The sequence below is a fragment of the Hypanus sabinus genome, chromosome 13, assembly GCF_030144855.1.
Source record: "Hypanus sabinus isolate sHypSab1 chromosome 13, sHypSab1.hap1, whole genome shotgun sequence".
Taxonomy (NCBI): Eukaryota; Metazoa; Chordata; class Chondrichthyes; order Myliobatiformes; family Dasyatidae; genus Hypanus; species Hypanus sabinus.
Genome location: NC_082718.1, coordinates 23,715,001 through 23,726,678, shown reverse-complemented (window position 1 = coordinate 23,726,678; position 11,678 = coordinate 23,715,001).

The following is an 11,678-nucleotide window of genomic DNA, read 5'->3' as shown; positions in this document are numbered from 1 at the left end:
GAGAAAGCATCTTGTCAGGATGCACCATGGGTTTGTATGACGATTCCTTAGCCTATGAAACTATGGAAAGTTGTGGAGACAGCTCAGCACATCATGGGAACCAGCCTCCCCTCCATGGACTCTATCTACACTTCTCCCTGCCGAGGTAAGGCAGCGAGCGTAATCAAAGACCCCACCTAACTCAGACATGCTCTCTTCTCCCCATCTCATCAGTCAGATACAAAAACCTGAGTGGACATACCACCAGGTTCAAGGACAGCGTCTATTCCACTGTTATCTGACTCTTGAACAGACCTATTGCATGATAAGGTGGAGCTGTTGTCTCACAATCTACCTCATTATGTACATCACGAAGAGGCAATGGAGCAAGTTACCCTGCCAGGTAATCCTGTTCTGACAGTGGGACCGTGATTGTGAATTGGGGAATCATCAGTAAATGAATAGCACAACCCAAAAAGCCATTTAAAAAAAGGCTTATGGTAGCAATCAGTAACTGAAACAAATGCAGTGTTTTACCTTTCTACATTTTGCAGATTTCTGGGAACAATTTTAATCATTTCATGTAAATTATTCATCGTATTTGCCTTTTTTTGACTGTCAGGCTTTATAGAACACACTGAAGTGGTTTATATATCTATTTGAATGTGTCCTCATGTGATTCCTTGCCTGATAAGTGTGAGTGCACTAATAATGGGGCTCCACTGTGTCTTAAAGGGACAGATCACTGAGTTCCTTCCTCTTATACTCTTTAGATATTGGTATTTTCCTCCTGAACTATTTATAGAAGGCAGCAAAAGTTTCCAAAACTTATCAGAACTAGCCAGAAGAAAGTGTAGATGCAGGTATCCATAGTTAAAAAAAACAGGAAAGGTGCATAACTTTCTCTTGCCACCCTTTCTCCCATTCTTTCTCACCCTCAATCTCCTGACTCCAGTCTACTGGTAGCTTGTCTCATCCCAGATGTTGCTGATATATAAGGCAAGATTCAGGGCTTGGGTAAAGATGAAAAGGCAACTCCACAGCAGCAGAATGGAGCCATAGAATGCTTCAATTTCAAGTGCACTCTTAATGATTAAAAACCTAACTACTCTCTGAACTAAGCCACAAATTGATCAACATAACCAATATTAAAACTGCAAATGTGGGAAGCCTGACATTAAAACAGAGGATGTTTGAAACACACAGCAGACCTGGCAGCATCTGTGGAGGGAGAAAAAACAGTGGAAATTTTAGGTTCGAGACACCTCTTCAGACAAATGTGTTAAATTACATCTTGGTAGCCTCCAATCTGATGGCATGAACATCGGCTTCTCTAACTTCCTGTAACCTCTCCTCCATCCCCCCCACCTTTTCCATTCTCCATTCTGGCTCTCCTCTTACCCCTTCTCTTCTCCTCAACTGCCTATCACCCAACACTCCCTCGAATTTTTTTTCACAGCTGTACAAACCAACCATTACTTTGAGCAGGAAATCTTTACACTGCCTGAGAACTGCAGCACTTCAAATGTTTTTTTTTGTCATATGCATTCTATGAATATTTAGAATGAAAATTGAAAAATTGCATACTTTCAATTTTATCTATCAATTAAAGGGTATAATGAAATCCAGTACAACTGAGAAAATCTTTCACATTTCATAAACTTTTTCTCATCTGTCTTTATTACAAATTCATTGTCAATAAACACTGTCCAGATTAATTCTACATCCAGATGAAAGATAAGTCTTAATCCTCATTAGATAATCCAAATGTTCCACTCCTAGCCTGTTACTGGATTTACATTTGATTGAATTCCTAAGACTGAATCCACATTTGCAGTCAGCGCTAGAAGCCTGAAATGTTCCAGCGATGTCAACATGAATTGACAGTTCTTCAAATTCTTCGTGTCTAGGGACATAGTTCAACATATCACGACTGTGTCAATTGAACTTTTTCAGAAACGACAAATTTGAAATCACCATATTGCTGTGATAGTTTTGAGGTAATGCTTTTGTCATAGTTCGTAATAGTAGCTGAGTATTTTTTTGTCGGCCGTACATTCTCGTTTCAAAATTCAAAATTGGCTGTCTTTGCAATAACAACAGGGTCAGAAGCTTACCATTCATCAGGACTCATCATCAAGAAATCCATTATCCAAATGACTACGCACACATTGAATGAATTAAATAAAAGGTTTGGTATTGAGGTACCAACTTCCATTCTGTGTATTTTGTTACAATTTCTAATAGTGTTGTAACTTGAAACACTAGCAATGTAAATATGTTGAAGCTCTAAAATGTTTCAAAGTAAAGCTTGTAGTACATTTACTATTAGAAAAATTATATTCCTTAATGCATGATTAATTAGAGTATGTTACAATTATATTAACAGAGATTTCAAAATTATATTAACATGATATGAAAGAAAAGTTCAGCTGTGTCACAATGAAGGCTATGTGCACAGAAGCATTTCGGTTACAGTGCAGCTGCATATACCACAGCTTATTCCCTTTCTCTGATGGTCCACTTTTCTCTCCTATCAGCAACCTTCTTCAACCCTTTACCTCTTCCTCCTATCATCTTTCAGCTTCTAACTTCATTACACCTCCCCCACCACTCACCTTCCCTCACATCTGCCCTCGCCTATCATCCGCAGCTCATACGCCTTCCCTTCCTCCACTTTCTAATTCTGCCTTCTCCCCGTTTACCTTTTCAGTCCTGACGAATGGTCTCACACTGAAACTTCAACTGTCTATTTTTCACTCCATGGGTGCTGCCTGATCTGCTGAGTTCCTCCCGCATTTTGTGTGTGTTGTGCTGGGTTTCCAACATCTGCAGAACCTCTTGCATTTACAATAGCTACATTTTTCTTTTGTCAAATATTTTAATAACCTGCTCCTGTGACCTTGCTTCCCACCCATTTTCTTTGGCTGAAAGGTTTGTCTGTGAGGAATTGTTTTGACTTCTCACTGTACACTTAAGGCATATAAACTATCATGTGCAATTAATATTTCATTACTAGTTGACTAATAACTGGTGGCATGTTATAATGCATCCATCTTGGACATAGATTATCTACACAGCCCTGTTTTGCAATACTCAACTCTTTGAAGATTGAATGTTGCTCTAATTTATGACATATCCATTATGGTCAATGCAATCTGGATAATATGATCGCTCATTTTTATCTTAGAACCAATCTATGTCAGAAGCATAATGTAATTATAGATCATGGGAGCTTTTCCTATTGTTGAATGTACTCATAAATATGATAAAGCCTGGATTAAGACTAACACTCCTTGCACTGATTAAATTACTGGTTAAAGGTGGTTTCTGCTTTTTGGTTTAAATAATGCACTTGGAATCAAGGAATCGTTCACCATGGAAACACCCTTTGGCCCAATTTTTCCATGGCAACAAAGATACCCAACTAAGCTAGTCCCATTAGTCCACATGTGGCTCCTGCCCCTCTAATTCTTTACTATCCATGTACCTATTCAAGTCCAGTTATTTTTGTTGATGTTCAAGAAATGGTTTTGTTTGGTCGCAAACACTGCGCTTTGGTTGGACATTCTGTCTTCTCACCTATCCATTGGGCAGAAGAGCCAAAAGCCTAAAGGAACATGCCATTGGGCTCTAGAACTGCTCCTATCATGCTATTATAAAACTATTGAATAGACTCCTTGCATGATAAGATACTCACTAACCCACAACCCCCTTTATACTTTATCACTTCCTATCAGTCACCTTATGTACAAACTCTCCTGTGCCGGGCATCACTTCATAGACATAAAATCCATCTATGTATATAAACTATCTTAAGTATTTATATTTATTGTGTTTTTTATTGTTGTGTTCTTTATCCTATTCTGCTTTTTTGTGCTGCATCGGATCCAGAGTAACAACTATTTTGTTCCCCTTTTACACCTGTGGAAATGATATTTAAAAATTTTGTCAGCATGTCAACTACTATCAATTTTCAAGACTGAGGATTAGCTTTATTTGTCACATGTATATCAAAACATTGAAACGTACGGTGAAATGCATTGATGGAACAAATCAAATCAACAAGGATTGTGCCAGGCAGCATGCAAGTGCCGTTAAGCTTCAGCACCAAGTAGCGTGCACACAACTCACTAAACCTGTCTTTGGAATGTAGCACCCACAGGAAACCCAAACAGTCATGGGGAGAACTTATAAAATCTTTACAGGATCGAACCCCGATCTTGCAGCTGACACTGTGAAGTGATGCATTAAACTCTACACTGCTGTCTTGTGCCAATGTCACAACTATCCCATCATGCATTTTATTGCCTACCTGCATCGCACTTTCTCTGTAACTGTGACACTTTATTCTGCATTCTGTTATTGTGCTACCTGGAAGTACTGATGTGATGAAATGATCTTTATGGATTTACGTGTTGTACTGTACCTGTGTACACGGCAAAGTCAAAGTAAGTTTATTGTCAAAGTACATATGTATCACCATATGCTACCTTGAGATTCATCGTTGTGCAGGCATTTACACTAAAATAAATACAATAGAATTTATGAAAAACTATACTTAACTGATGACAAACAACAATGTGCAAAATAATTGTGCAAATAAAAAAAATCTGAGGATATGAATGGTAGAGTTTTTGAAAGTGAGTCTGTAAGTTGTGGGATCAATTCAGGGTTGAGGTGAGTGAAGTTATCCACACTGATTGGGAAGCCTGATGGTTGTAGGGTAATAACTGATCCTGAACCTAGTGCCATGGGACCTGTGTAAATAATATACCAATTTACAAATTTACTTTATGGAAAGGAGGTTTCTGGTTTCACTTTCAAGTCTGCCAAGGACTGACCACCTTTAAAACCTCTACCACATGTACTAATCCATCTGCTGTTCACTAAATTCCCTCGCTGAAGGGTTGGGTACAGTCACAAGGCAGATGATGCCTCTGGCGTTCTGCATTTGACCATTGCTAATGTGCATACCTGATCTCTAAGTTCATCAAGTTACTGAACCACAGAGGGCTTTCTTGAATCCTGTACTTGACGGGCTCAAGGTGTTCAAACCCACACCCTACTGCGGCAAACGTCACTGCTTTCAGGTGAAGGGAGAATCAAACTGGAGTTCTTGTTGTTAAAAAAAATGTATGCTTTATATTGCTGTCTTTGTTAATCCCTTTTTATCCCCTTGCAGTTTGTTTTTCCAGCATTCAAGGAAAGATTAGAAGAAAGTGTCCTGACAGAGTGGTTAGAATGTGGGATTCTTTGTGACAGACCAGAGATGAAACAGATCACAGAGACGTTTTCCGATTCAAAAAGATGGCAGGTACTTTAAGAAATCTGAACCCATATTCCTACGGTGCCCCTCGACACTGGTGCGTCTTACATCCAAGAAACAGTTCTTGGTACAGAAGTGCCAAAAAATGTGCAGAGCAAGGTCCCACCAGCCACAGAATGATAATGACAAGACCATCATTGCTGATGATTGAGGTATGGATATTGACCTGTCAAGACCTGAACTGGACTGTGAGCTCACTGACTCACATCTGAGATCTAACAGAGACTCAGATTAAACTCTGAAGGAAGGCACCTCTGAGAATATAGCATACCTTCAGTAGCAGACTGGAGTGTCATCCTGAGGGCAAAAATTTGTTAAGCTTTCCCATTTTATAACTCTCTAAACCAGAGAGATCTTCCCCCAGGCTTGTGGATTCATTGAAGATACGTTATAGAAATATTCCAATAGTATGGAACAAAAGAGAAGATTGGACTCAAACACAGACTCCTCCCAACTTCTCACCTCACCCTCCTGTTTTCACCTGCCAGCTTGTGCCCCTCCCCTTTCCTCCATCTTCTTCTTCTGGTTTATTTCCCCTTCCTTCCAAGCCTTAACATGGAACTTCAACTGTTTATTCCTCTCCATAGATGCTGCCTGACCTGCTGAATTCCTCAAGCATTTTGTGCGTTTTATATAGGAGATGTGATTCAACCACCCTTGGCCAAGTTTATCCTTCATTCAATTCCCCTCTTCGCTTTATCTAACACAATAAGAATAATCTGCTGTTTCCTTCTTTCTTATGCGCTTAGCAAACATCCTTTAAGTAAATCAATACCGATTATCCCAAGTATTGCTTATACTAATTATACTAATGGGTGGCATGGTAGCATAGTGGCTAGCATAACATTTTATCAGCCAGCATTTGGGGTTCAGTTACATAGGAACATAAGAAATAGGGCCATCCAACCCGTTGAGGCTGCTCTGCCATTCAATAAGATCATGGCTGATCTGGATATGGACTCATCTCCACCTACCTTCTTTTTCCCCATAACCCTTAATTCCCCTACTATGCAAAAATCTCTCCAACCTTGTCTTAAATATGTTTATTTAGGTAGCCTCCAATGCTGCATTGGACAGAGAATTCCACAGATTCACCACCCTCTGGGAAAACCAGTTCCTCCTCATCTCCATCCTAAATCTACTCCCCCGAACCTTGAGGCTATGTCCCCTCGTTCTAGTCTCACCTACCAGTAGAAACAACTTTCCTGCCTCTATCTTATCTATCGCTTTCATAATTTTATATGCTTCTACAAGATCTCCTCTCATTCTTCTGAATTCCAACGAGTACAGTCCCAGGCGACTCAATCTTTCCTCATAGTCTAACTCCCTGTCGCTGTTGTAAGGAGTTTGTACATTTGCCTCTGGATGCTCCAGTTTCCTCCCACATTCCAGAGACACACTGGTTAGGGCTAGTGAGCTGTGGGCATGCGATGTCAGTGCCAGAAGCACAGCGACACTTACAGGTTGCCCCCAGCGCATCCTCAGACTGTGTAGTCATTGACACAAGGGACACATTTCTCTACTTCTTTCCATGTTTTCATTTGACAAATAAAACTAATCAAAAGAAAATCTAATGAGTTTGACCAGTTTCTGGGCAAAGAGGTTCTGAATTCCATTTCAGATTTCTTGGCGATGTCCATATAATGACTGCTCCGAACCTTGATTTTCTGCAAAGATGCAACCTTTCCCTACATCCAGTTTATGAAATGGATTATAGCAGAAAGCTCGATAAGTTAGGACTTTATTCCCTGGAGAAGAGGAGAATGATAGAAGACTTGATAGAGGTATACAAATTCTAAGGGGTATAGATAGGGTAAATTCATTTACCCTTTTTCCATTGAGGTTGGGTCAGCATCGAACAAGAACTCCTGGTTTAAGGGTGAAAGGTGAAATAATTAAGTTGAACCTGAGGCACAACTTCTTCATTCAGAGGGCGTGAGAAATGAGCTGCCAGTGAAAGTGGAGGATGCTGGTTCCATTTCAATATTTAAGAGAAATTTGGAAAAATACATGGATGGGAGAGGCATGGAGGGCTATTGTCCAAGTATGAGTTGATGGGACTAGGCAGAATAATAATTTGGCACAGAAAAGAGAGAAGGGGCTGTTTCTGTGCTGTATTGCCCTATGATTCTATGAAATCACTTCATAATGTCAAGATCACTCCTCAGCCTTCTCCTGTCAAACCATATTCCCTTAATGTGTAATAACCTTACCATGCATATCTCCCGAAGGTATGAAAATACAACAGGTTCATTCAGTCTTAAAGTACAGAAAAGGTAACACAGAAGGCTGCAGAAACATTGCGCAGCAACATCTACCTGTGCTTCTGCAGGCTTGACATTATTCATGCTCTCAGGTGACAGAAAAGTGGGTTCATTTGCCTTCCGCTGAATCAGTTCATTCAAACTGAACGAGCATAGATGAGTCAACATTCCCTTCTTATTGGCTGGACCAGTTGCATGGGTTTGCAACAAAGAACTTACATTTATATGACACCAGGCAAGTTTCCAGGTGCTTTATGAAGTTCTTTTTATAGTGCAACCGCAATATCGTCCCTTGAGGAAAAGTGACGTTGCTACAATGGACTGTTTCTTTGTTCTAACCATTTCTTTCTTGCATAATATTATATAATTTGCATTTAAGTTGTGCTTTTCTTGTGGATGGTGTCTATCTGATGCTGTGTCTTTGTTGCTGCTGTAAGTAGGTTTTTCATTGCACCTATGCGCACAGGGACTGTATGTAGAACATAGTCCTATGGCCCATTAACCTGCTCTATGGTCAATCCTTCCCTCCCACTGAACCCCGCATCTTCCTTTCATCCATGCTCCTATCCATGTATTTGTGCAGACTTTGACTTTGATTTTCAGCATCAGGACGTTCTGCAGGACTTCTCACTTCTCACTTCAAGGGTGCTACTGCTGTCCCTCGGTATCGCACTAATGTCTGGAGCAGGACGCACGGCTTTCGAGGTGAGAGTATGTCCAGTAAACCAAGAGTTGATTCTTTGTACAAAATCAACTCTTTGACAGCAGCTCAGAGCCAATAAGATTGGAATGCACTACTCGTTTGAAACGTTCCACGAGTTGATACACTAACAGTATATTTTGTCGACAGCGCGACACATCACAGGAACCAGCCTCTCCTCTATGGGCTCTGTCGACACGTCTTGCTGCCTCAGTAAAGCAGCCAGCATAATGAAAGACCCCACAAACCCTGGACATTCTCCCCCTCCCATTGGGCAGGAGATACAAAAGCCCGAACGGTGTACCAGCCTGCTCAAGGACAGCATCTAATCCTCTGGTTTCAGACTCTTTAACCGACCTCTTCTACATTAAGATGGACTCCTGGCCTCACAATCTACCTCGTTAGAAACTTGCATTTTATTGTTTATCTGTTCTGCACTTTTTCAGTAGGTTTTATTCTCTATTGTGCCTCAATGCACTGTGTAATGATTTGATCTGTATAAATAGTATGCAAGACAAGCTTTACACTGTGCTTGGTACACAGTAATGATAAACAAATACCCATCATTTTGAAACTGCTGGCTAACAGGAGACAACATTCAACTGTGGACCACTAGGATCATGCAGACAACAGACCACCAATATTGCACCTCACATAACCCTTTCTGTTTCTGTGCAAAGTGCAGCTGACTCGGCAGCAGAACTACAAGGAAAGAACCTTAGAGTGCTCCGGTCTCCCTCATACGTTCCAAAGGTACTCAAATTGGGATTAGTCAGCTGTGGGCGTGACATATTGACGCCAGAAGCATGGCAACACTAGTGGGCTGCCCCCAGCACATCCTCAATGCCAACAACGTATTTTATTGTATGTCAATGTTCAATGTTCATGTGACAATTGAGACTAATCTTTAAACGAGAAAAAAATGTGCAGGTAGATGGGTTTAGTTTAACTTGGCATCATGGTTGGCACAGCCATTGTGGGCCAAAGGGTCTGATCCTGTTCTGTACTGATCTGCTCAATACCATTCTATGTTCTGTCAAAACTGCACCGCTGCCAGAAATCACTGCATGGCAGGCATTTACACTGAATTTGCCAATTTGGAGTTCATCCTTGGCATCCGTGCATTGCTACTGTGTGTAGACACCAATTCTATGGGATAGTCAGTAGTTTAATATTACTTATGTGGGTGTTTAGTAGGATTAATACATGACGGGTGGGGAAGAGAGTGAGAGCATGAGGAAAGGAGGAAATATGGAAGAGAAGAAAGAAGGGTGCAGGGAAGGAGTGAAGGAGACAGGGAGGGATTAGGGAAAGGAGTGAGGAAGGTAGGGGAAAAGGAAAAGGATTGAGGGATGCAAGAGAAGAAGAGTGAGGGAGGCAAGGAGGAAAATGAGAAAAGGTGGGAGGGAGAAAAGCAGTGAGGGAGGCAGGGAGGGAGAGAGGAAGGAAGGCAGGAGAAGGAAAGAATAGGAGGAAATAGGAATGGAAATGAACAAACAGTCGACGTTTCAGGCCAAGACCAGGACTGCAAAGGAAGGGGGAAGACACCAGAATAAAAAGATGGGGAGAGGGGAAGGAGGATAGCTAGAAGGTGATAGGTGAAGCCAGGAGGGTGGAAAAGGTAATGGGCTGGAGAGGAAGGAATCTGATAGTTACAGGAGAGTTAATCTTAGGAGAAAAGAAAGGAGGAGGGGCACCGGGGGAGGCAATAAGCAGGTGAGAAGTGGTAAGAGGCCAGAATGTGGAATAGAAGAAGAGGGGCTGGGGAGAATTTCTTTTATTAGGGTTTTTCTTGTGATGGACCAGGCCATATCCATTACTTTTTGTAGAGTTTTCCCATTCTTGAGGGCTGGAGTTTCCATACCAGGCTGCAACCAGTCAGGATACTCTCCACTGTGCATCTATAGAGGATTGTCATTGTTTTTTATGATAGGCCAAATCTGGGCAAACTGCTGTATAATTTGGGAATTGGTTTACTTGATAAAATCTAGGGACATCATCCAATCTGGAGGGGTTAATTCAAAAGGAGGGGTTGGGTCAGCTGGTGTGTGGGAGACTGAGTAACCTTATGTAGTGAGGTACCTGATTAAATCATGAAGACTGTAGATAAGGTGGAAAGTCACTGGGTAGGGGCATCTAAAACCCCAGGACATAACCTTAAGATGAGAGGGGGAATGTATTAAAAAGGATCCCAAGGAGTAACTTTTTCACCCAGGGGATGTGAGGATATGAAATGAAATGCCAGAGGAAACCATAGAGGTGGGTACAATTAAAACATTTAAACATTTAAAAGATGTGTAGTCCAGGTAAAGGATTTATGCCAAATGGGACTAGCTTGGTCAGCACAGGTGAGTTGGGATGAAGGGCCTGTTTCTATCCTGTATGACTCTATGACTCTTGCTCTCTTGCCATCTCTGATGTATTAAAGATTACCCATCATTGACTACATTCATGAGTGCTTTTATTATTTCACCTCTAACCTTTCCGTTGACAAGCAGTTGTATCAAGTCTTTTCCGTCATCCTTCTTTTATAAAATTGTATCAATGCGTACGAAATGTTGGAGGAACCCAACAGATCAGACAGCTTCTAAGAAGGGGAATGAATAGTCAATATTTCGGGCTAAGACCTTTCATCAGGTTTGGCAAGAGAGAGGACAGAAGCCAGAATATCATTCCCACTTATCCTCACGCCCTTCCCCCCACCTCCCTACCTTCCCCCTTTCACCTGGTTGCAACTGACACCCACCAGTTCATGCCCCCACACTTTTATTTTGGCTTCTCCTCCATAGATGCTGCCTGACCCATTGAGTTCCTCCAGCATTTTGTGCGTGTCGTTCCAGATTTCCTGCAGTCTTTCTCATGTCTCCACTATGTAATGGTATCTTTTTTACTAAGACTCAGATGTTTTAACTGTGCTATCTATCATCTTCGTAAATTCTTTGATTAAGACAAAAATAATCTCAAGCAAGGGGAGAGGGAGGGTTCACATTAAAAGTCAATTATAAGCCATTGGCGCTGAGAAACACACAGAGAGATAGGATCAATCCTTCCATCATTCAGTGTTATTTTTAACAAAAGCAGTGAGCTGAAAGATTAGGTTAAAGAAGACACACTAAAAAGGCACGAGAATAGCATATAATGGGATTGTCTCAGCTGCAGTCTTCATAAGCAGTGCTCCCAGTTATATTTGTGGTCTCTCAGAAACCTACATAAAACTGTGACCACACTTCAGAAAAACTACATAGGCAGCAACCCACTCTGCGATCTTCTCAACAGCTCAATAGAAATGCAGGGCTTTCTGTCAATACCTGTGTGTGCTTCATTCAGTTGTAAAGGCTACGCATGTTCAAGTCAAGTTCAAAGACCAAGTAAATTTTTATCAAAGTATGTATATATCACCATATAC